This window comes from Helicoverpa armigera, chromosome 11 (genome assembly GCF_030705265.1).
Source record: "Helicoverpa armigera isolate CAAS_96S chromosome 11, ASM3070526v1, whole genome shotgun sequence".
Lineage (NCBI taxonomy): Eukaryota > Metazoa > Arthropoda > Insecta > Lepidoptera > Noctuidae > Helicoverpa > Helicoverpa armigera.
Window position 1 is genome coordinate 3738633 of NC_087130.1, and position 26705 is coordinate 3765337.

A 26705-nucleotide genomic window follows, 5' to 3' on the forward strand; every position below is an offset into this window, starting at 1 on the left:
CTGAACTTATGGAGTACCTAAGCATTGATCACATACATTGACAACTTAAGACAGGGAGATCATAAAACTTCAAAGAGTAGGTTTCCTCACGGATAGCACACTGTGAAATCCTCAATATCTAAACAATTATCTTCTCATTTACTTCAAAACATACTACAGTTTTATATTATAGATCCGCAAACGCTGGAATGCGACTGACCTCTGTCGAAATGGCAATGGTCAAGTCAGTGGCACCCACTGTGCATCGAGTTATCACGACACCTACTTCAGTCTAGGCTAGGCATTTAATATGCATATATTAACGTTAAAACTATTGAGAGGCTAAAACTGTGGGTGGTTGTGTTGTGGTTACTGTTTGTATACGTTTAAGTATTTGGATCAGATTTATTAGCATAATTAAGTATGAGCGGTATGGCAACATTGTCGAATAAATCAATCGATATGCGTAAATTGATTTTGGAATAAAAAAATCTATTGGACTAAAGTCTGGCTAGCGAGATAGCTCTCAATATTTTACAAATCCGAGGACGACATACATTTGTTACAATAAAAGCAAAAGTAAATAATCATTACGTACTTACCTAACGAGAATATTATTATGTATACTTGACAAGCCAATTGGCCATCAACTCATCTTTGACGTAACAAAATTACGTATGCAAAAATTGGGTTAATGCAAAGATTCTATTTTTCGATCTATTTCGAAGCAAATGGTAGATAATTGCGACTATTTTGAAGATATTTTAATGGTCATTGCGCATGAGTTCGTGATGTTACTTATAGTTTCATGCTTGAAGCTTGTTTTAGGGTCAATTCACACTGAAAGAGCAGCGGCCGGCAGCGGCCGTAATTGCAAGGGATTGAGCGTGAGCGCGGCGGGCCGCGCGGCGCCGCATCGCGCCGCGCTCTTACATTTTCCGTGCTCTTACGGCCGCTGCCGGCCGCTGCTCTTTCAGTGTGAATTGACCCTTAGTGTTGGTACATGCGCAGGAAATTGACGAAACGACGGTTTGATCCGAGCGATCAATCATCGGTGATGAAGATAAGATGGCGGCCATGAAACTGACTGTGGGAAGGATTGAAAGGAGTATTTATGTGAAAAAAAATCTATGCTTTTTTAAATAAAATGGTGAAGGCCCTACGTAAAGCAATGTTATTGTCATTCATGGTTTATTTAGGTACCTACTGATAGCCAACATTTTTGAGTTGATACTTACATATCTCTTTCTTATTTTTTGGGGAGCTTATTATGATTGTGCAGTCAAATGGATTAAATCATTGCCACTGAAAGCTAGAATCAAGAATTCACAATAAGTTTTTTGCTAAAGTTCCAATCCAATCTAAAAACTCTTTTTACGCGACCAAATCAAACGATTTGTACCAATGATAAAAAAACTATTACACCTCTTATCGATATTTTTGATGATGTCAACTAGGTAGGTACAGGTCTTTCTAAATGGATTGAATCAAATACGATTGTATTTAGCAATGGAAGCAAAACAAGTTAAATATTTTTGTTGTTATGTAAGTAGGAATAGACCGAGAATCCGATCGGCGGACAGCCAGTGAATGGCTCTGGACCATCACTTATAATAATGTGCGTTTTCATTTGCATACGTGATTGTTGACGCGTGAAGTCTATGCAGGAACGATATTTTTAACGACTTGGAAAAAGGTAGACACTGCATTTTGAATTTAATATGTATCAGCGATTTATGTGTACAAAATCTTCATGAATTATATGTATATTTCATAAGTTTGTATATTGTATGATTTACTGGCTATTAATTAATTTGGTCTAAGACGAACCAACTGGTTCTATTCAGATGATCACGTAACTTGGAGAGTTTTGTGAAATATTGCTAAAGAAGAATACCTACATCAAGCAAATATCGTCGAGCCCGATCAACCCATTATACAATACAATAGATGAGTATGTAACCCTTTGATCACAAATATTTAATTTTTGTATCATTCCTTAATTCTTTCCATGACATCGTAAATATGTATTTTCAATTAACTAACCTGGAGTTTCGTTTTTGTGCAACTTCATATTTATATTTTTACTTACAAGATGCGTTATATTTTACTCAAACTTCAGATTACGGGAACCGTGGCTCTTATACACAATAAGCTCCACAAGGAACATGGTGAGTTTTAGTCGGTAAGAGAACGCTTCACCCACAGCGGGAAGGGACATTTGATGATTTCCCACCGAAAAAGGGGTTACATGCATTTTCATCGTTATAAGTTGTAAAGCTGGAAGAAAGCGAAAATTGTATCCCGTATATACAAATTAAGTAAATATGTGCACGTTTAATTTATATGTCCAAAGAAGCATTCTCTAAAATTAAAATTCTTACATACCAAAAACCGTACCGCACATAACAACGTGCACACACACAAAAGAGCAACGCTCGTCCGGTGGCGGATGCGTTGACGAGCTCTGTTCGTGACTATCGCCTGTTACGATCGACCCACATACACACAATGACGTACCGAGACCACATGAAATATTGCATATGTACCGGCTCGGTAGAACAACCTATATCGATTCGAAATCGATGCAAATTTTGTTTGGAATAAGTCATGGTAATACACGATTTATCTGACGATCTTTTGGAATAGTTTAGGTTACGTGAAGGTATGTGGTGTGCATGAAATATGGGATTCTCGAAATAGTTACGTTCCTAAAAGTAGACTGTGATGGAAAATCGATATAATTCGTTTTATTGAGCGACATACATTCAATGTCGTTTAGCATGCGGGCTATTAGAAAGATAATATCAGAGACTTTAGATCACCATTTGCACTGAATTCTATTTATTTGGAGGCCTAGCAAACTCAGATATAATACCTAGGTACTTTGTTCGTTTGTACCTTCGTTCGCTCTTTTAACCAAGCAACAAAGTATAAGCTAAAACATTTCATATGTCAAATTTCAATAACAATGCAATTTGTTTACAAATGTTATTACTGAAGGAATTTTAGAAATTCAAAATGGACGTCTGTGAATTTGTCTATTGTTCTGGGCAATTCAAAAATAAATTGAACAATGAGTCGATACATGGCAATCTATTCAAGCATTCTTCAAATATCTATCGCTATAGTATACCACTAGATACTGTTTATAGATGGAAAATATTTAAATAATTTTGAAAATCTAAATATTTCAAATGAAAGGGCTCGAGCAATGTGAACCGATTATGAAATAGAAATGCATGCATTGCTCTTAAATTCTTAATTTAATAGATATAACACTAGTTTACAGTACATTTGTTGCCGGGATTTTTTAAGCTGTTGTTGACTACTCATATTTAACCATATTTAAAACTATTAGTAGTTTTTTTTTATCAGCTCTAGTTTTTGAGATTCAGCTAAGTGCGGTTTAAAGAGAAAAAACGTGGATTTACCTTAAAGAATATTTGTTTAAAAATTATATTAATTGTTAAGTTCCAAAAAACTTGGCTTTAAAGCTCTTCTCTTATGTGTAGACTTTGGGAAATGGCGTATCAGAGACCAGCAATAGTCAGACATCATATTTACATCCGCAGAAACCCTGATAACGTTCTTCCATGACACGTTAATCTTGATGCATACGTTCTCCCTGCTCTTCGCTCATATCTCCTAAATTTTCTGGAAATCTGTCCAGATAACTGAAGAGGAAGTGAGTTTATGCTCAAATTGCATCCCATATCTCTTATTTGTAAAAGCAGGTCTTCGACAAGTTCAACATAATTTTCATTATAATTTTTCAAAATTCAATATAATTTTTATTCTCTGAAAGTTCAGGTGAATGCTGCACTGGTCGCTGAACACATGTTCTACTTCGGTTTTGCCATTTAGCTCGATTTTTGGTGTTTAAGCTGTTTATGTTCACGCTACAAAAGTAAGAGTCGTCGAGATGATTTTTCGGTTCTTTCCAAATAGTTGGTGTTTTAAGTTTAAAAGTACTTTCGTTTACCACTTTTCCATAATCTTAAGTATTCAACGCACGATTTACAAACACAATCAGGAGCCCAAGATTTGTCATTTTTATCTAACAACATTCCAAAATATAAAAAATAAGTATTTTTAAGCGTGTCTGATGACATTTCTACTCTTCTCAAACACATATTCTCCACATAAGTAACAAACATGGTTTGGATTGTTCAAACAACGCCTCCTTGAACTACTCGTGTTGTAAAAACTTCATATATTTGTATAATTACAATAAAATACGTACTTCAGGGACTGAAAAAGGTTCAGAAAAGAGAAAGTCAATAACAAGTAAAGTCGAGCTACAAAAAAATTTTAGCGTGTGTAATTAATAAAAACTAAACATAAGTGAATGTTACCAGCCATTAAATCCACGGCAACAGGCAAAAAGTTTGATTTTGTAAACTAGTGTAATCTATTCATTTTGCTTAGCAACTAACTGCGTGGATATTTCGCATTTATATAGCTCTTTATATGTACACGGAAGTCGCTTTGTCTATTTTTAATTGCCATAAAACACGACTGTCATTTTATTAGCAACTAGCTTTCCGCCCGCGGCTTCGCCCGCGTGGAATTCGGTTATATTGCGGTATAAATCACAACTATAAGAAAACTTCTCATTCCCACGGAAAAATCTAAGAAGCACGATGTAACGCTGGATACGATTAGTTGTTAAACCAAAACTGAATGGTACATTATATTATACGTTTTCCCTTGTGGAGCAAAACATGCAGATTTTGGGCACTGGAAACCCGGGAACACGCTACATAGAGCTGACCATGCGAAAAACAATGTTTTTCTAAGTATACTCCAGCAACCCTTAGAGTTTGGCCTTGCTCTTTATTAATGGTCATTGCAAATGAAACCCTTATAGGAAATTGTAGTCTTTTAAATTGAAATGGGAGGTCTGTTGGAATAATCGGAATCCGAGGAATGAGTACACTTTCAATAGTGGCTGTAATAATGTTCCGCCCAAGCTGAGTGACACGCAGCCTGGTACCATTACACAGTCTAGGGGCATCGAGATTACGCATGAGCATCACCGGAACACCTACTTTTAGTTTTAATTTATGAGAAGGCACCCCAGATAATTCCAAAGAATTTAAAAACTCCACAGGATATGAGGCACTATGTTCTGTTTCTATCACTGTGTCTACAGATAAATATTCAGTATTTTCTCCCATAACTTCATTCAAAATATTTTCATTTATTTTAGTGACCGTTTCATTTTTTGGTGCTAATATTGCGCGTTCGCAGAGCCATTGATCATCATTTATATGAGCGTGTAAGTCAGTATAAACTTTTGCTACCAACTCCGATTCGCTGCCCACAACATTACAAAACTCTTCCGTTAAAGTTCTCATTCCCTCTGCATCTACTGTCATTTTCCCATCACCGATTTTTAACAATGTCATTGAATAATCGCACTCGCATGTTTGTGGATGTTTTAAACGACACACAGCGCCATCTACAATCCATCCATCAAGCAAACAATATTTTTGTTTTCCCTCGGGAATATCTATTTTTTTCGGGATAAAAAGTACCCTATTATTTAATCCGGACTTCTAACATTACGTCTGCAATTTCAAAGCAATCGGTTCAGTAGTTACGGCGTGAAAGCGGAACAAACAAACAAACAAACAAACAAACAAACAAACTCACTTTCCGATTTATAATATTAAGTAAGGATGTACGACGGCAAAAAATAATCGGCGTCAAATCGGTCACGATTCACTATCACCTACAATGCAGCCAATATTCAGTAATGCTATTTTTTCAGTTTGCCATAAAAAATCACGAAGGCTAAACAGTTTATTGTATCCTGCAGGAGGGTACGTTGTCGCTTGATTTTGCAACATTGTGGAAATACTAACTGCAAGATTGGTCTGAAGTATTACCACAGGCCTGATGCACAAAGGGTCCAGTAAGGACATAGGCGACATTTAGCAGTAACAATTTGATACTCCCGTGTGCTGCACCCACCGCAGGGAGGGTCATTTGATGATTTCCCATCTCAATTTCACATGAACGAAGTAAACTAGGACAGACATTGATAAAACATCAAACAAATTACCTAGTGTGCTGATCCATGCATTCAGAGCAGTCCAAACAACGTTAGAAACAAATAAATCACTGTGAACGCGGAAGCACATAGTTTGAATGACTATTTGTAAGTCAATCACGCAAAGCCTGAACTTGAAATTAGTTCAGAGGTCAATGATAGATAGTTGACTCGAGAAATCGGGGTAAGTCAAACGGATCACGCGAACTCGGCTAGACTAGGCAATGAAATAGGGGCAGATGCATTTTTACTTTATAGGTACTTATTAGCATAGTAATGTGGTTACTAGAAAATAAATATGACTGTCTGGCTTGCCAACCTGCATCATTAAGGACAACCTTGCAGGTCATACATAACAGGTCATTCGGTCGCTCCAACTCGTTTTGAGTTCATGATTTTATTGACATGTAGAACGCCAAGAGCGGTTTGCGTTAGGATAAAGGTAGGTATTATGTGTTCAGATAAGAATTTATTCCTCTTTGCAAATAAAATGAACTACATGCATTCCTGTAGCTTTTTGAACGATTGAAATTTAGGTACGCTCACCACAAATATAGGTAGCCTTCAAACGAATTGCCATCGCTTCGGGAATCCTAACACTTTGCAAGAATTCTATCACGAGCAAGAGGGCACATTTCTTTCTTCTTCTTCTCCTTTTACCTAAATGTGTCTGATCTTTCTTCAGTTGCGTCAGATTGCCGTCCCATCGGAGTATGAGATTGAGGCAATAGAGAGTGCTCTTGTGTATGCGCAAATGCTTGTGCACTATTTTGTCCCAGGTCTAATTATTAAGTCTGAAAACCATAATGTTTCTATTAATCACCATACCAAACGGTTAGATTGCTAACAGATCGTTGAACTGCGCAATCATTACCGTCAGATTTAATTTAGCACTCTTATACGGAGGATGTAGTAGCAGGAACAGGCACCAGTAGTCAAAGTGAAACCTCATTTACCATAATATTTATCTACATTCATAATTGGACTGTAAAGGTGAGTATAGACTACAACATTTACTTCTAACAGAAGAACGAGCTGCTCTATGAGATGTTCTAGTGAATCATCCTTTTACGAACAAAACATCGAGCACGCTCGCCTGTTTGTTACAAACCAATGAGCATATTGGTGTAACATTTCGTCGAGCCAAGTGTGGGCGATGCACGGTTGCGGGGTGACGCGGAAGGAGAGGGACGAAAGACTCGCTCGCTGTGAGCATTTACCCGTAACATAACACCGAGCATTCGCACGAACGTTACATTACATGGAAATGCTTTGGAGACTGAGCTTTTGCCTGTATTGTACCATTCGCTAGAACGATACATTACACTGAAATGCTCCAGAAAATGTTGTAGTCTATACTCACATTAACGAGGTACATTTGAATTGCGTTCGCGTGACTATTTCTAAGGCGTGTTATCAGCCGTTGTTACCTATCATGTTTATTATTTCATCACGTTTCTGATTATAATGTCTCAATAATTTTGACTCATTAGGTACTTATGTTTGTATAATTTTAGTGCAATGTCTTGTTTATCTAAGATCGTAAGCAGCAGCAATAGTTTGAATAGTCCAATAATGCCACTTCAAAAGCAACAATTGTTTTTAAGCTAGATTATTTTCAGGCACTTTTGGTTAGTAGGTAATCAAAGAATTGTAGACTATACTACGGTAAACTTTAAGGTACATCCCTAGCGGTAGGGGTAATTAATTCGATAATCTATTTGTAAATAAAAAAGACAATTTATTTAATACTCAGCACTACTGCACATGCATACAACTATCTCACACAGTTTCACAACAAAGCTAATAAAATAGCGTGTGGTGAATAAGTGAAACGAATTCAATAATGTCTAATGTTTATTGTGATAAAGGCAATTCGTTGAAAGCAATTGAATAAAGTTTTAAATATATTGGCAATAAACTACATAGTTATACACCAGTTGAGAGTGTTTGAGATTCAAACGGTTGCAAATAGTTTAATTTTACATTGTAAATACTCGCTCGTTCACAAAATGTTCTTCTATCTAAAAGGTTTTACTCTCTATTTACACTAAGCTAGTGGAAATGTTTAAAGCTACAAAGCATTTGAGTGTTCATATACATGACCATTTTTCTGACTCAAATAATTTTGAAATTCTCCGGTTCATCGTCATCCTGCCTGCATGCCTGCACGGAATAATAGGCTACAAGACGAATAATATACTCTCACACAGAAACGACACCAGCTGTAATAAGCATGTATGCTCAAATAGTATCGGTAATAATCATTACCGCTCTAATTAAAGCTTCGCATAACTAAGGTTATTCTTAATTTAAGTTGGTAATCCTTAAGTAGGTAATCCCTCCCGCTGTTAGTCAGAGTCAGAGTTTACCTACTGACTTAAACTACCTACCTATTTCCTTTCTGGTATCCATAAGCTGTAGTCACTTTCTCAGGATCGTGCAGCCATAAGGCTTATACGCAAAAAAACATTCAGTATTGAATATCAGCATCAACCATTCTTCGTAAACGAAAAACTCTTCTTACATAAGACTTATTTTAATACCAAGGGTATAATTTAGTACCGAGGTAACATCCGCCGTCGGGTCAGATAAGTAGCCGCACATTATTTACTGAAAGTAACGCTTGATGACAACTTGGGTAATCATTTGATGTCACTTGTTTGCGTAAGAGAAATGTTGTGGACGCGGTGACCATTTTATGTTCTTTCAAATGAGGCTCGGAGGTTGTATTTTGATGTTTTCCGTTTTCATTGTAAAGATTTGTATTTTTACCTTAATTTGGGTACAAAGTTTTCTTTCATTTTGTTTTGACGACAACGAAATTACTTATTATAAAAAATTCTGTTTTCGAAGAAGCGGTTCTCAAAACATACATACATTTCCATTAAACAAAATATTTTGGGGCTGAAAAAAATAGCGCAAACTTCATTTGTGAAAGCAAAACCTCTCGAGATACGATGAATTAGTGGAGTTCGGAAAGTGACTGATTGCGATATCACACCCAAAAGATATCACCGCCCACTAGTTATACGCGAAAACAATTGAAGTAATGTCTCGATACATTATAATTGTGACACTATAATATGAACTGCAAGTACAGTATCGATTTCATCAGCGTTTCACCACATATCGATATGTGCTATTTCATAGAATTTAAACAATCAATCGATTTAATATTGATAGAAAGTTCACGTCCAGTTGTTCGGTCACGTTCGGTTCAATTCTCTTGTAAAATTTTATTATCAGCGCCATTAAGTATTCCGATACTAGTTTTGAAAGCGTAGTAGCTTTGTTAAGATCAAGAGCAAGACAACCAGTTTGAGTCGGTTCGGGCTGTGCATCTGTCTGCACTCTGCAGTTCCGGGTTCGATTCTCGGTCAAGATTATTTGAGCTTAGTCAACTTTTGAATGCACCTTTCATCTACCTTTGGAGTATAAATAGAACGCTATAAGGGCTGATGAAAGTTAATACAGGAAAAGAGAAATAGCATTTCATATAAAAAGCCTTCGTTACGATGTGCGTGTCTAGAGCTCCGCAAAGATACATCAAGTAAAGCTTCGGGCGAATAACAAATTGTTTGTTTACATTGCGCCCAAACCGCTTACCGCACACAAAATCTTAACCCTTAGCTTAAAACTTAACAAAGAAACAGGTATCTACTCCACTTAAGAAGTGGAGACACAAAAAATATTGGAAAACAATCGATATGGTTGGAAATCGGTTTGTTATTGCGGAGTCACATCGTTTTGAACAGTTGCCATGCAACAAGATATCTGCAAGGAAACCGCTGAGGTTGCGAAACGGGCGGGCGCGCGGCGAAGGTGAAGGAGGCGAGCGCCAGTCGCCGATGCGAGTGAGAGGCGGGCGCACGACCGACGCTTGCGCCGACTGCACGACACCGCGCAACGCGACGCCGCGCGCGCAACACCCTGTGCTTCCCTGCACCAACACCTACCCACATTACAGTGATCAGTGATAAACCTTTGTGCTAGTGCTGTGTTCAACTCCCTACGTGAGTGCAAACGGAGATTGTGAGAATTTTTCTCGTTATTTGACACACATATGACGTGAATAACGGTGCGGGGATCCGACGCTCGATCGACTCGCTAAAATCGAATAAGTGTTAGTGTATCTTAAAAGCAGTGTGCCGGAATTTTAACGGACTTGCCTAAGCAGAGGTAAGAACGGATGTTTACAGTTATGCTTATTGTATAACTTTAACGGTGGCGGAGAAAGCTTACTTATAAGAATCATGTTCGTCAAAATAACCAATCATATTTTGGTAGATTACTAGCTCTGTAAATCATGAAGATAACATTTTAAATACAAAAAGCTTAAACACTAAACTCTCAACGTTTGATTGAGAGCCTCCCAGCGTCGTTTAATTAATCTTCGACACATAACAACTCTGAGAATTCAAAATAACACCAAATAATGAAATATTCAACAGAAACAAGTTTCTATACAGTCAGTCGAGTAAAAAGCGAGAAATTATAAATTCTAAGCGTTCATAACTCATAAAAGGGGTTTATGAATATTCAAAGGTAACGTTTAGACATTTTTTGAGTATCGAAAATGTGGGGGAAAACTTGAGGCCGTGTTTGCGTCCAGAATAAACAATGGGCGGCGGGTGAAAAGGTCCCTGACTCATCTTACGTGCACCACTCGTGGCCGAAGCTTCTGTTTAGAAAAATTTACCTTCGAAACGAGCTTCGTATGTCTCTTTAGTAAACAGTGGACGCAGGCCGATTTGTTTATATCTGTTTAATTATTCTTTGCATAAGCCACTAGATCGCCGGTGAAAGAAAATGTTTGCTGAGGAATCTGCGAAAGTTTTCAATACTCCTTACAGCCGGTCTCTGAATTTATTTATCTGCGATAAGTTAGCGTTCTTTTATTCTAAAGAGTTTCTATTTTAGAATTAAAAACAATGCATTCGATACTATTTTCAAAAATTGCCGTTTGTGACCTCGATGCTAACCAAACTTTTTTTTCTAACGATACAAATTACATGTTCAAGTTATGCTTCGTCTAAAAACAATAAAATAACTAGATCACGCATTACATAACGATGCAATTTAGTTTTTTGAAATGTTCCGTCCAGAAACTTTGTAGTACTGCGCAATTTTGCGGTGAAGTTGGATGACGACATTCAAGTCTTGAAAAAGTTTCAAAAGAGTTTAGGAACCGTATTTAGCATAGACTTGAAAATTATGAACTCGCCAAATATAAACAGTTTCCTAAGTTTTTGCCTAAGTTGTTAAACTTTAAAAATATGGAGTGTCTTTGCCTTACTTACATAAGTTATTTCACAAAAATGTTGCTATGTTAAATTATTATCTTTGTTTTTAACAAATATATCAAAATAAGAATTTATTTGAAAGTAAAGTAATAATTTTGATTGCTAAAGGTACTTCGTATAACATTTTCAATTTGCCTACCTATTTGAAATAGACAATAATGTCTACCGTTATTTAACGTCAACATTCAAGCAATCCATTGAGTAAGTGCCGAAGCACGGATGCAACATTTTATTGCTATTGTTCTACCGCTAAGATTTAGTGCAATAAATATTATACTTTATGTTTTAAATGTAGAACAACGCCCGTAGTAAATAATAGAAACCCATTCAACCATTATGATATACGGTGCGGTCTTAGAACTTTCTAAAGATTGCAAGCGTTAGGAACATTTTGATGCAGAATTTTATTGTTATTGTGATAACAGCAGTACAATAAATGTGGTTGTAGAATTTTATTTTACAATCTATCTATTCAAGTATCAATAAAATCTTCTAATACCGTTTAAATCAAGACAGCAAAAAATCTCTTTACCACTATGGTGTTGCAATCTCACATAAACATTACCCGCCTTCTTTCGAATAAAAACCAAAGTAAAAACAAAAAGAGATCACATAAAATCCTCCTTTTAAAATTCGTTCTATTTTTAAACCACCTAACTGCTTAGGACCTCTATGAATCTCCACAGTATCTTAAGTAAAGAATGACACTAAACAAAGTATCAGGGTGTATAAACAAGACACATTATCATAAACAAAGTTCCCCGATGTTTATGAAAGTGCAAACAAACCATGGTTGTAAAAGCACCCTGTAGCTGATAAGCCTGTAAGAACATATTCCAAGCTTGTATTCTGACCTTGGCTGTTTGACTTTTTCATTTTAGAGAGCATCTTTGTTGACTCAGCTTTGACAGACGACAATGCACAGTGATTCACGCTCCATACAAAGGCGGCCATAAATACGAAACTCACAAATACTTTTAATTAATTTATTTTACACGTTGAAATATGTTAAGAGAAGTGTAAATTTTTAAAATTATAACATATCCGCATTCATTAAAAAATATATCATTACTATTTAGGTGTAAAAATGTCTCGCAGTAATTTTGTTTTAGACGATAAACCTAGAACATGTCATACTGCGACTTTTAATGAAAAATCTATATAAATAATGGTTATTTATATTAAAAACAACCATAAAGGAATAAAATAAAACAACAAAAATACACGAACAACCTTTTTTGCAAATACACACAAAACAAAATATACCAGAATACATTCAAGCTCAAAAGTATTTACTACAAACAGATAACAAATCTAGTACAATTTTTGATAGTACACCTTTTGTTTTTGACAGGGAACTTTCGTAAACCTGTTAGGAAGGGATCTGAATGAAGAAGTTGATGGTTCAACTTTGTCAGACTTCTGAGATACATGTAACTCAATTCGCTCTACATCAATATTTTCAACTACATTCAGCCAATCTGAATATTTCTCTATAAACTTAGACCTACTACGATTTGATATTGCCCAATAATGAGAGATTCGTTTACATACATTCATAATTTTATTACTTAAAGTCTCTACTTTGATATTTTCGATGTCATCCGAAAGGCACGATGTTTCTGTAAAAGTATTCAGGACATGTTGCATTTTTCATTTGGACTACCCTTTTTAGAGTGCCAAATGTCAAAAATAGTCGTCCTCGAAACAGAACATTTGAAAACTTTACCTAAAACAACATGAAAGCTGAACTTAAAATATAAAGTTTTTTTCTTTACTATGGACATGCATACTTTGACACTCCTTTAACCCAAGAAGGGGCAGAAAGATGCAGATGAAACTTATATGGTTTTATAAGAACATCCTCTTTATTCGAAAAACATTTGCCTCAAGTGCAGCACTGAGCAGCAAAAAGTTATAGGTCCAAATGAAATCAAAGTATACCAAACAAATCTACAAAAACGCTACCTTCAATAAAAAAATAAAATAAAATATTAAACGCATTAAAAAAAATAAAAAAGTAGTTGATAATAGAAGTACATACCTTGGTCTTGGACCTCCATACTATCACCATACGTAAACACCTGATTTGGAAGAGTGACACTCAAAAACAAAGTGTTAAGTTTTGATGTCTCACACGTTGCGATAATTAGACTCGAGATGCGCTAACTTCCGATGCACAAAAGTGAATAATAAGTTGACCCTATGACACTGGTATTTAGAGTTTTCGGAAGCTTCTTAACTTGTTAATCACTTAGTAAGTAGATCTAATGGGGATAAGCCAATGACATTTTTCGATTTATGGCCTTAGAGTGAATCACTGTGCAATGTTAGTATAGGATATGAATACATAGATAGAACCGTGTTTAATACCACTTTATCAAATGTTAGGAATTTAGGGATTTTTATGAGAAGGTCAAATAGATAGTGCAGCTTATGTTGGGGTAGGAATATAAGCCAGCAAACATGGAGTATTAAATGCACCCTATCTTAAGAATCTTGAACTAAAAGCAAACAAATTCAAGGCTGCATTTCATTCCATATGGCATAAGGCCAATTCTAAAACCATGCACGAGTTTGTACAGATAATAAACCAAAAATTACTTACAAACTCAATTAAGTTCTTTTATATTTTGTAAGTAGCCGCATGATTTATTTCAACGAAAATGAATGTGGCCTTTTAACTTTTTTGATCACAAAAAGGTCAAGACCGTTTGTCTATGATATTTTACGAGACCATTTTAAAATGCCAAAGCTTATTTCAAATATGTACAATTTAAAGAATTATCTTTAAATGCACTTGTATTGAACAAGATGCTGAAAAAGGAATATGATTAACAAATGACATTCGATTTGGCGGTCATATTCGTTATGGAGACAAATAAAACCGTTTCTCATAAAACAGGTACATTTTAGATGACTATTTTTATTTGGAAATTCCACGCTTAAAACCTTGTTCTGTCTTACTTTTATTCCGTCTGTAGTACCTAGTATAAATCAAACACACAGAATTTTTATCGGCTACATCATTAGCATTTAATTCCTATTCATCAGCTGCATCATTACTCAGATTTCACTGGTACTCTGCAATAACATGCAATAACTGCACATTACATCTTAAATATACTTGCGTAAATTATATAACGTCGACTTGCATTTGATGCAACGGCATAACCCCACAATTATGGGCGCAGTGACACACTGCGGTACACACTGGCGGATCTAATGTTCTTCGCTCTTCGCGGCCGTATGTCCGTGTCTTCACACTCAACAGTTTCCTATTTCCGGCTTTCCGCTATTGTTGTTTCAACACTATATTTTATTCTACTAACAACGTAAATTATAGCTCTCGTTACCAGTTTACTTACAATAGTTCGACTCGGTTTTATGTTACTGTTCGTTGTTTGTCTTTTATTTTTATCTGTCTGTTATTTGATATCCGTCACGTTTAGACAATAAAGGCGTTCGTGTTACTGAATATTTGAATTATTTAATTGTTATTTGTAAAAGTAACGCTATCGTTGTTTTTGTTCTTAATTTAATCTGGCTGATTTTATACGCAAGGGTGCAATAACTTCTGACCAGCCAGTTTCGTTGCAGTAACATCCTTTAATAAATGAGAAGCTTCTTCTCAATCAGATAGCTTTATGCTTGTAAGTACATGTTCTTCGGCAAGTATTGCTAAAATATAAGGAGTGAAAGAAAAGATTAATGTACCAGTAGCTAATCGAGTTGTATAAGGCTTCGAGGGAAAGTACTTTAGCTGACTTTTACAACTTGCCTTGCCTTATATAATTTATCGAAGGTTTTTACATTAAACGAAGTTTTGTAACGAGTTTATTTCTATAAAATCACCATATTTTAATTGTATAGTTACATAAAAGCTGTGTTTTATGTCTAAGAACTAGTGAAAGTGTAGGCAATATTTATAGGCTATATTTCTAAGCACTTGACTTTTTATTAACATTGTCTTTCATTTATAGGCTTATGTATAACCGGACTGACTAAATATTTAGTTACTACAATTCGTGTCTCACACATGCTACTAAATAAGTATATTATACCTAAGTATTAAAGTCCCTACTTTATAATGATTACAACCTTGCTGATATTTACTAATCAAAAATTCAGCGTCGGTCCCAAAATAGTACCCTGTGGAAGTCCTTGTTTTCTGTTGGTTTTAATTACAATAAAATGTAAGTAAGTGGTCTTGTTAGGATGTTCGAGTACACATCTAGAGCGGTCGCAAGGCGGGCCAGTCTCACCGCCCACTCCGCAAAGGGCGATGTAATTAGGACAAGGCGACTTTTCATTGTTTTGCATACTGCGTAGCTTCGAGATAGGTTTCATTTTGAGGACTTTTGACTATGCACGTAAAATTATATGTGTGTGTAGATTAATGTCAGTCTTCTTTTGTAGATTTATCAGCATTCGTTCTGCCTTCACAAAACACGGTATCTTGTAACAATAAATTATCTGCATTATAACTGTTTTTGATGTTTTCGGCTTAAACAGAGATAAATTGACACTTTTTCATAAACAGTTACCATAATTTAATTTGTTGGTCAAACATACTGTTATAATATCTTCTAATTTATGGCTGCACTAAAGTTATCCCGTTGCATGAGTCTTTCTGATCATTATTTCGTAAAGTCGTTATTTATGATTCCTTCATTATTAAAATAATTTACAGCACTTATTGAATATTCATCTAAGAACAATTTATTGGTTTGCGTGTAAGAAAAGCGAATGAAAAACTTTTCACAAGGCCTAAGGAAAGCCTATAAACATTCGATTTCCAATTATTTCTTGTAACTTTCCTTATCATGATCATCTTCAAATCAGCCGTGATCCATTTTCAAGTCCAACCAATTAAGTTAATGCTGTTGTTAACAGCGTGAGTAATATCGACGACCACTTAGCGCAGTCAAGGTCTCTGTACAACAGGACCTGACAAGTCGTGAGTTCTATAAAAGTTTAAAATCGGTCCAGTGTTGAGTCGGCCGGCCCTCGTGACGACCTCGCCACAACCTCGCTGCCACCGCATTCACCGCTCCTATTGGCGCGAATGCAGCAATCGCCTCCAAATATAGATTTTTTTATATTCCATGTCACGGAACAGTTTCGGCACCAGCTTTTTAAATAAGCGGGTCTTACTTAAGTAGTGCAATACGAATTTTAAATTGCTTTCCGATGGAACTAATGGCTTGATTATTGTTTCGGTACTTTTCATTTGAAGTAAGAGTTTGGAAAGACTCTAATAAAGCAATCGCAAAGTAAATGAAGATTTTACGTTATCTATGAAATTGCTTTTGAAACCGTTCCAATGTTTGACAACAATCTCGATAAACTGCAAACGCTATTAAAGTCACACAATAGTTAAATTTTAATGGTAACAGAATTCTCGCATTCATACTTCTTGATTCAAAACAATGATTTGGTTGACAAAACTTACATAATTTAAGATTATTGTCTCTAATGATGGAACTACACGAATAAATGTCATTGTCTCATAAAAATGTGGTCGTTAAAAGTATTCACTTTCAATTGTTTGTCAGACAAAGGCCCTAAACGTGTGAATCGCCTTGAATGGAGTGGTTATCAACACAATTACATCGAATTATTGTAATAAATGAAGAGTTTTAATGTCAAGACTATTCTAGTAATGATTTTGTTTGTCCTAGTCCATAGTGACGTGTAGCATCATAATATTTTTACGGTTACCTTCAAATATTGATAGGATTATAAGCTTTAAAGTCTTTGGACGATGGATTAAAATTACTCATCCTACTTAAAACTGCATAAAAAGGCTCTTGCGGTCAGCGATGAGGAAAATGGCCAATCACGATTCAGGTATTATTTGCATTGGCTCATCAAGGAAAGTCCCTCGAACTTTTTATTTATTTTTATTACTATTGGTTTTATTGCTTTAGGACTTTTTAAAGACATTTTATATTCTACGTCGCGTAGAATGCTTGTATTGGAGTTATTTGTCGAGTCAAAAATAATCGGGCTTATTTAGTTTTAATTATCAAAGGGCGATGAGTTACGCTCAAAGATCTTTGTCAATAAATATAAAACTAAAAGAAGAAATATATTCTAAAAGAAGCGGCAAGCATCTCATCTTCAAATGAGGTAGATACGGTAACCGATTCACACAAGCCCTTACAATATACCAGTACTAAAAACGATGGAAAGCGTTGAATGCAACCGTTCAAATTGATTCAGTATTTTACTGCTAAATCACGTAGATACTATAAAGCGATCGTGTGTAGGACAGATCATATGAATTTCACATGACCATTCACTGCCATCACTCTCACTTGCATACTTGTAGGGGAAATAAAAAGTATCTCTTTGATTTCATGTGATCTTGGTACTTTTAATATGTTTTATTTTATTAAATTATGCATTTCTTTCCTGAAACACACTGTGTCTGCTACTGCATTTTAGCTGTACTAGCGTCAAGATGCTTAATTTCATTTTTATATGCAGTATTATTTACTATTCTGTTGTTAAACAAAGAAATACGAGTTCAGGTTCTCATTTGATATCTGTTAATAATATATTCTTATGTTTTTTTAACTTAAAATATTTAATAATATTGTCTGCATTGTCAGCGAAGAAGGAAGTTTCGACAATAAGTTCATGTAACTTAATTTGAAATAATATCAGTTTCTATAGTAACCTTGTTTACTTCCTAGTTAGTGTTTTAATGTAGCTTCTAATTATTAAAAAGATGCCCAATATCAAAATCATTTATGTCTAAATCAGTTATACCAGCGTCAGTAATTTTAATTACTATTTTGTCTTTTCTTTTAGTTTTTCCATCATCTATTTTTGTATCTTTATTCATTTCTTCAGCGTTCATAGTTCTTTTAGATCTTTGCTTGAAAAAGTCATTATTATTTATGTACAAATCGTCTAGTTCACCTCGCGACTCCGACCGAAGCCAGACGATGACAGATAACTAATACTGTTGACATTTCCATACATAATATCTTTTACTTTTAAGGCTTACATCCTTGACTTTTGCTCAGCTGGGGTCAGCTAATATTCAAGTCCTATTTTATATTCCGTACTGGTTTGACATGACATTATGAACAAAATATGGTGTTTCAAATAGATTTAGGTATAATTATAGTATGGCGCTGAGTAACTTAGTATGGTAGATCTTTACTAAAGTTGTGCCAATTGACGTCATTTAGGTTAAGACCAGGTTGTCATACAGGAGTGATCTCATTTAGTACGGCTTAGAAATAATGCATATCTAAATCGATGTCATAATTTTCAACTAGGATAATTAAATCAAGATTGTTGCTGTATTGGTCTACTAGATAAACAAATTACTTGAATGTTCGAATACATTGTACAGTGGTTGTTAGCATGGTTATTAAAAGAGGGAGCGGTTCTTATTATCAATGAACATAAATATTTTATAGTATTAATTTGTTTCGGTAATTATTTGATTGGTTATGCTTTCTACTGTGCAGTTACACTCATAAATACCGTCTTTTGCTGAAACGGTAGTGTAATCTTTCATTATTTAATGTATTTTGTTGACTTTCGAATAATAAAATTAATTTGATATTGTTCTACAATATTCTTTAATAACAATAATCTTTTATGGCTTGTTCATTAGAACTTCTAGATAACTTAATGTCTTCCAATATGAAAAATTCTTTGTTACGCCCAAACCGGCTTGTGGTTCGTTCGTCAACATAATTCCATATTAATGCAAGTAAGTGGCAGCCCAGATAGAATCGTGACTGAACGAAGGTGATGCAACGACAATGTCTTATTATATTTCTCTTGTTCTTCTGAGTTTTGTAATAAAATTCCTGGCTCGACGCAGATGTGGATAATATAAAGTTGGATGCAAATAGTTGTATTTCAAAAGTTATCATTAATTACTTTTGCCCGTTTATTTGATATGCTATTACTTCTTTACTGGTAGTTTCTACATTTTGTATGTAGTAAACTACCACTTACACGCTTAAGACATTTCTTAAAAGCCTTAACAAAACGATCGAGAACCAAACACAATGGTGCGTTAAAATTGTCAGCACAACCGAATTTCAATGCACAATTTCGAAAGTGACCGTAATTTGTATGGAAATTATGCCTTACACGATGTCCCACAGACCTTGTTACAACTATTAACATTTGCGTTTTAAGTGCTAAGATTTTTGGGAAATCTTGCGTTACATGTCGAAGGATTTATTAAACAAATCGATTATTATCGGCTATCCGATGAGTTAATATTTCGTGTAATATTTTCCTGTTATACAACCTACTTTCTCGTGATTGGGTGAGTTGTCTCATTCATCTTGTCAGTCTTAGCCTTATAAGTATGGGACGGCAGATTGAATCGTCACGTCGATGTGACCTCGCGTCTTCGTTAGCATGTAGTATTGACTTTGCATGTAAGCTAAGAAAGTGGAGAGAGCATGGGAAATGTAGGGATTGTTCACATTCGCCGCGATTATCTCCGGCAAGGAACGATGAAGTTAGTCCGTTGCTAGGTTTACATTGCTATGCATGCCTACTTCAATGGGGTGAATGTTCTTACTCATTGGTTCTGCTTCATGGAGTTAACAGCAGTAATGTGTCAAGTGTAAATACCAACATCAGTATGAGCATTTATGATGCTCATTAGATGCATTCTTACAAACACTTGATCATTTCGTTTTTAAATTACTATTCTCAACTGTCAACGCTTTCGTCATTAAGTCAAAAAGTACATTTTCCTTTTCAAATACGAGTCAAGGTAATGAGCACGAAATTGTCCACTCATGTGTATTTAATGTATTCAGTTGTTCGCCAAAGTGGTACACTTGAGTCGAAACACTGCTTTATAAGTGGCACTAGAGCTTCTACTGCGAAAGTAAAAACGAAATTCAACTGTTTCTATTTCATTTACAACCTGCCAAGGTTATGGTAATGCACTATTTGAATATGCGGCGCAATGGATTGCGTACAAAATATTTCGTTCTTCTGTGTGTTCCACCTACGTTACTGCGTTGATATATATTTATTATCAAGCATGTCATTTTTGGGCATGCTCTGACCTAGTGTAGTGGAATATTATACGACTGGTTGTCGGCTTTATACCTGTTTAAGTAAAACTAGTGTGATGTCAACATTGGCTGTACTTATACGTAACTTTTGATATTATGTCTGTGCTCTGTAGGGCCAAGTAAGGGTCATGTTAAATGTAGGTTGTAGTTTGTAGTCTAGATTTAAAATTATTGTTTTTTGCTTAGCTTTTTAGTTATAGTTGATAGTTAGCTAGCTTATTCATTAGTTTAAGTAGTTTTGTTTCTTATGTATTTTCATATTTGTACGAAATAAGTAGATACGTAGTTCTAAGATAATGTTAATGATTCTGACCCAGTTGCCGCAAGTACAGTTATTATTCATACTGAATGTCAATACTTTTAACTTTTGACCCAAGTTGAGTAACTTGAACTTGAGGAAAGCTAACCTCTTGATACTCGAGGAAAATGAAAGTGGAAAATCGAGGATATGTTATATGATAGGCGTAGAGAAGTAGTGATAGTCTCGAGTAATGATATGCGTGGCTATAATCTGTTCATGGGTCTATTCTATCTGCATCATGGTTATTTTCTAAAGTATACACATACTATGGCTATGATCCCATCATTGTGATCGACGGAGAAAAAAAATGTATTTAAAATTTTTTTGAGATAAATCTACTTTAACGGATAGTTGCTGGTTGCATTAAATAATTTTAAAAATTAATTTATATTAAAATTAAATAATAAAGCACTACGCACGCATATGCAAAACTTTAATTACTAATGACGAGAAAATTATAGATTAGATCTATTGTTTTTAATTGCACCAATTTTACAATAGATGCATCTTCAAGCGTTTAGAAATTATATATTTTTCATGTTTTATGCAAGAAGTTTCACTCTATCTGGCATCATGGCCACACTATACACGGTTTTCCAACTTTATAATGCGTGTTCGATGTTTGAACATTAACTTTCTATGCTTGAAATTATAAAAAAATATTCAGTTCTATCAAAGAGCTGAATTTAGACAGACGTCAAATTAGTTTGACAAAGTACTAAGAGTGTCTCTTCATATAAGAGTTGTAAATGTTTTTCTTTAAGTATTTGCTTGTAGCTAATAGACAGGCATCGTGTAGGCAAGAAGTACTTTCAAATACTTGGAGAAAGTTTAAGTCTGAATGATGTGTCTTAAAACGGCCAATTGCTAAACAGTAAGGTATCCATAAACGCACTCGCTGTTTACCGTCTATCCCGAGATACTTATTATAAACGTAAATCGGAGTTTGTCTCATAATTTCACAGTAAAAAGAACAATTAAGATCTAAAGAGTCACAAAGAAATATTCAAACCTTGGGTAGGTCAACGCAACCTTACATTAAATTGTATGAATTTGTTCCTTCGGGGTGTTAAAGAACAGTCACTAACATGAATGAGCTGTAATAAAGTCGTCAAACTAGATATCGTGAGAAACACTTGAAAACTAATGTCATTGGTAAATTCCTACGCACACCAGTGTTAATGGTGCTACCAAGTTGGCCCTTTGCCTGCGACCGTTAAGTTACCCGTTTACACTCAAGTGTCGACACTTTCGCAGAAAAATTAACCGTTGACAACTTGACGAGTCATTAAGAAAGCGTCAAATCAACGAATAAGCAATTAAGAAAGAATACAAAATTAAAGTTTGTTTATAGTTTGTAATGTTTGTCGTTAATTGTGATACGAATTTAAGTGCTCATGCAAATGCATATTATTGCATTTCTCTATTCATCCTGCTTAATTTGAAAATCATTTTCTCAGAAAATAATCTAAAAGTAACATAAAGCTCAAGAGTTTGTTTGCTTTATTTTCAGAAAAAGACCCATGTGAAAAGTTTTCAGACTTCCTATTTTTGAGGAGGACTACCTATATTTTATGTAGACATGTGTAATTCTTCGCCCAGGACCGTAAGAAGCTAGTAAGCTCATATCTTGAAAACCTGATTTTGATTGTAACTTTTGTCCAACAATCATAATTTGTAACATACATTTTTGGTATCATCTCAAACCATACAAGTTTACGTGACAGTAAAGTTACGACACGGTAAAAGTCGAAAGTCAATTTGTAATCATTGAATATGGCTTTCTATGTACCATTTTTTTATGATTACCCATAATTACAAAAACGCGTTACGTCGTAATTTGAGCGTTTTTATATACAAATTAAATAAAGATCGTGTTATATAATGTTGTTAATCATATTTCACGGTGTTGTCAAAAGTGAAATGATTTAGGCGTGGAACTGATTGGTAGTTATATTTTCTCGTAAACTTTTCCTTTAACGCGATAGATTCATGCGTCAGATCATGGCTTGATGGCCGTAAAACTCTCCTAAATGTAATTAAACGGTGTAATGGAAATTAGAAATGCTACGGTGTTGGTTTTACGTGATTGGGTATTGAAAATTAGGGTCCCGTGTAATGTTTTCAACAATAATATAATTTGTTGTTGTCTGCGAAAAGTGGAATTTGGAAGGCCAAAATAGTCAGATATTACTGAACGAATATAACGATAAATATGTGGATAAGTGTGTCAAATATAGAAAACTTAACAATAAGTCTCTATCTACATTAATTAAAGAAAATTCCTGTAAGATTGGCCATTATTTCCTCTGGCAAATAATTTCTAACAATATTATAAATATCCGTATTATTTCAAGCGACATCCATTCGTTTGTCAGATACTGCCGGTTCTACACGTGTTTTAAAACAGGTAACTGGCACACTAACAAAGTGTATTGTTCAACAAAACACTTGTGTCACTATGATTGATAAATATGAACAGGTAGGTGTTTACGAAAATGGACCTTAAGTGGTTGAAATAAGAGTCTTTAGAAATGTTGGGAAGTAAGTTATTCATAGGGTTGGCAGTTAGTTCTCTCAAGTCTTCTTTTTCAAATGAAAATGTCTTGAATATGCTTCATGTTTCATTAAAGCTGTGTTTTTTAAAGGAACAGTTGTTTCTTAGTCAACGTGATATTTGACAAATCAGAAAGTCTGTCAAATAATCTTATTAAGTGGTGTCAAGTTGCCCGGGTAATTGGGTTGTGGTCAGATAGACAGTCGCTTTATGTTAAACATTGATCCATTTAGACCGGATAATGACCCCAACATATTTGAAAAAGGCCAGGAAAATTACTAAGGTAAACAAAATATCTACAGTTTTCTTACAAGTATCAACCCTGAAGCAAAGGAGTGTCAAATGCCAATCATATTGACGTGCATTGTTCAGGCTCAGGTGACCTTAGTATCACGTCACTTTTATATTGTTAACACAAGTAGGACTACTGTTTCACCTTGCGAAAATATTCGTTTACTTGATTTGTTAGCTTAATAATGTCATCGATGAACCGTGACTGTTAATAACGCACAATATTCGTCAAAATCTAAATTATTAGGCATGGGAAGTTTAGTTTAAGTACCTAGATGATCTTCTAAAGTCATGAGCAAGTACCTATTTTGCATATTTTTATTCAAATGTCAAAAATAATCGGTTAACCGTTACTTCGAAATGTCAAAGTCAAGTAAACACGTTCCGTGCCCACGCGCCATCAACTTAACACATATTTCACACACATCGTTCAAACTAAATTATGCTCTAGACTTTGAAACTGCAGGAAGAGACTAATTACCCACATTTATCTATTCGTAAACAGGTGTATATCAAATACTATGTATTCACCTACATAAGACATGTTTAGAACGAGAAAACGTCGCGTGCTCATGCCAGATTTCTTTTGAACATTCAAGGAGAGATACTTACGCTGCGCTTGAGTCGATGTCGGAAACAGTTTCCATTAGACGTAGCTGTCTTATATGGTTTTCGCGAAGGAATTGTTGATGGTTTAATGGCTTTAGGAAAGAGTTTTTGTTTCTTTCTAGTCTTGAGAGTGTGAAATGCCTTTAATGGCAATTATGTTTCTTCGCCTTGGGAATGCGATGTCTTGTCTTAAGTGTCTATCAAACAATCAAGGCAGTTTAATTTCCGTTTCAACCTTCATTCAACCACTTAAAGGGTAATAAAACCTGAAAACCATAACTTTTCGTGAAAGCAAAACAGTTTTCAAACAGTTCTCAACCGTACCACAGTAATAGCACAATTAAAGCTATCACAGAACTTAGTTAACGACTGCAATTTACGGGATTGGCTTCTCCAATCAAAACTAAAAAGCAGAGGGTACAAATAGTGTGAAGCAATTAACTTCTAACAACTTCACCGCCCATGGGAACACAGGAGACATTATGACAGCCGTGTATATTGCACAAGCGATAATCGCCATGGCACAATTCCAGATTGTTATCACTACAACACCAGTTTAACATGACCTCTAGAACTAGGCAACTTGTAAACAGCTCCTAAGATAAGAAGGTCCAACAACACTGGTCAAGTTATAATATTGCGGGTTGTAAGTTTACAGCTAAGTTGATAGTGTTATTTTCTTGTAAATTGTTGTGATTGACATTTCTTAGTCGGGAAGGGACTTAAGACTGGATAACGGGTAAAACAGTAACCGTATGTACCAGAGCTTCTAATGAATGAACTGACCCTCAGATTTTATGAATGCATAAAATAACTTAATTCAGGTCAAAGTTAATAAGAACAATACAAAAACACACAAACGTAACGTGAATGTTCTTGAACCAATTTTGTCACCTTTAACTAGCATGCAAAACAGATTTCGTTTTCCTACTACAGATTATGCAAAAACACCTAATGACTTATAAATTTGCGAAACTGATCTAAGCGATAGAGCAACACTTATTGCAAACACTGATAGAACTTGCAAGATGTTTTTGAGTACTCAAATAGTGGTTTTACAAGGAAATATTGAAGAAAATAAAGATAAATATTAAGTCACGATTATTTGTGATGATATCATTGGCTAGTTTCTTGACAAATACGTGAGTTATGGACAAAAGACTAGACGATTAAATGGCAAGACTATTAAGATACAGACTCTTTATGAATATGTAGTTAAGAATTTAGGAACGTTTTTGGCTATTGTTTTTTTTTTGTATTAGTCACTTCTAAAATATTTGACAAAAAAGTTCGTTATATCCTCAAACATATTTGCACCGTTAACCGCAGTACGTACTCATTGCTAAGAAAAAAGAAGATGCAGTAACATTAGACTCAAAACTAAATGATGTAGAAAATTCAATTAAGAAAGCATCAAAGTGATCACAGACAAATACGGACTAAACCAAGTTACAAACGCAGCGAGTTAAACAAATAGATGCTTAATTATCAGAGCCATAAAGATCATTAATAATGCAGCTAAAAGAGAAACTATTGTAAAAACTATCGAGGTCTCCCCGTGATGGAATCTAGACTTGGTGTCCGTTCATTCAGATGTGACTGATTATACCGTTAGCTCTCCATCTACGACTCCGTATATTGATGGATGGACAAAACGATATGATTATAACGTCACGGTTACTGGCAAAAATTACATACATGTTCTATGGTTTTTTGATTCAGTCTGACACAAATTCGAAGTGTGTTAGTTGGTTGAAAGTAAGAATTTTTGTAGACTGCACCTACGCAAGATTTATAAAAGGCTCGATGAGTCTTGCTAATAAAATCAATATGCCAATACGAAACTATGATCAAGTAAAAACTATAAATATAAAAAGAAATGCAGTTTTAACTCTAATAGACAAGAATAAGGTTTTTAGTTCACTGTACATTGATTTGACAAAAATGTTGACTCGGTGAATAGACGATAAAATTAATTTTGACAAAAGTTTAATAAAAATGATAGACGGCACGCCAATTTAAATCATAATTGGCGATAAAAAGTGTCGTTGTTAACAACAAAAGCAACAGAAAGTCCAGCACCAGTATTAAAAAATTTCGTTGTACAAACGTTTTAACGAATCAGCGAACCAGAGCTATGTTTCAGCAATTTTACTATTGTATTCATTAAAGTGAAAATAGACCTTATTCTTTACGTAATACAACTTTGTAAGTTGGCATACTTAAGTTTTTACTCGGACTAGACGCCAGATGTTTTCGAAATGCCTCTCCGAGTGGAAAATTGTTAGATTTCGTGTTAGGTCGTTGCCCGTTCAGTGTGACCGATCAGTGATTACTTATATCCAAGTGCAATCTTAAACTGAAACTGTAAATGCCGTTAACTTACGCTAAATCGTCAGTATTTAAGTAAAGACCGAGTAAAGTATGATCGTTGCTTATGTCCGTGAAAGTAAAGTTGTCGGTGTAATTATATTGTTATCTCGGTAACAGCATGACGCAAGTTCTTTGTTACAAAGTCAAG

At 34.9% G+C, this 26705-nt stretch overlaps 1 protein-coding gene across 1 annotated transcript in view; it reads left to right on the forward strand.

Annotated features, from left to right (window-relative positions):
- Window positions 1-9889: 9889 nt before the first annotated feature.
- The window catches only part of LOC110371983 (uncharacterized), a 138999-nt gene continuing 122183 nt past the window's right edge, over window positions 9890-26705 (forward strand). The window contains exon 1 of the mRNA XM_021328478.3: window positions 9890-10222. The gene's annotated coding sequence lies outside the window, so the exon portion shown is untranslated. The remainder of the gene's footprint in view (window positions 10223-26705) is intronic.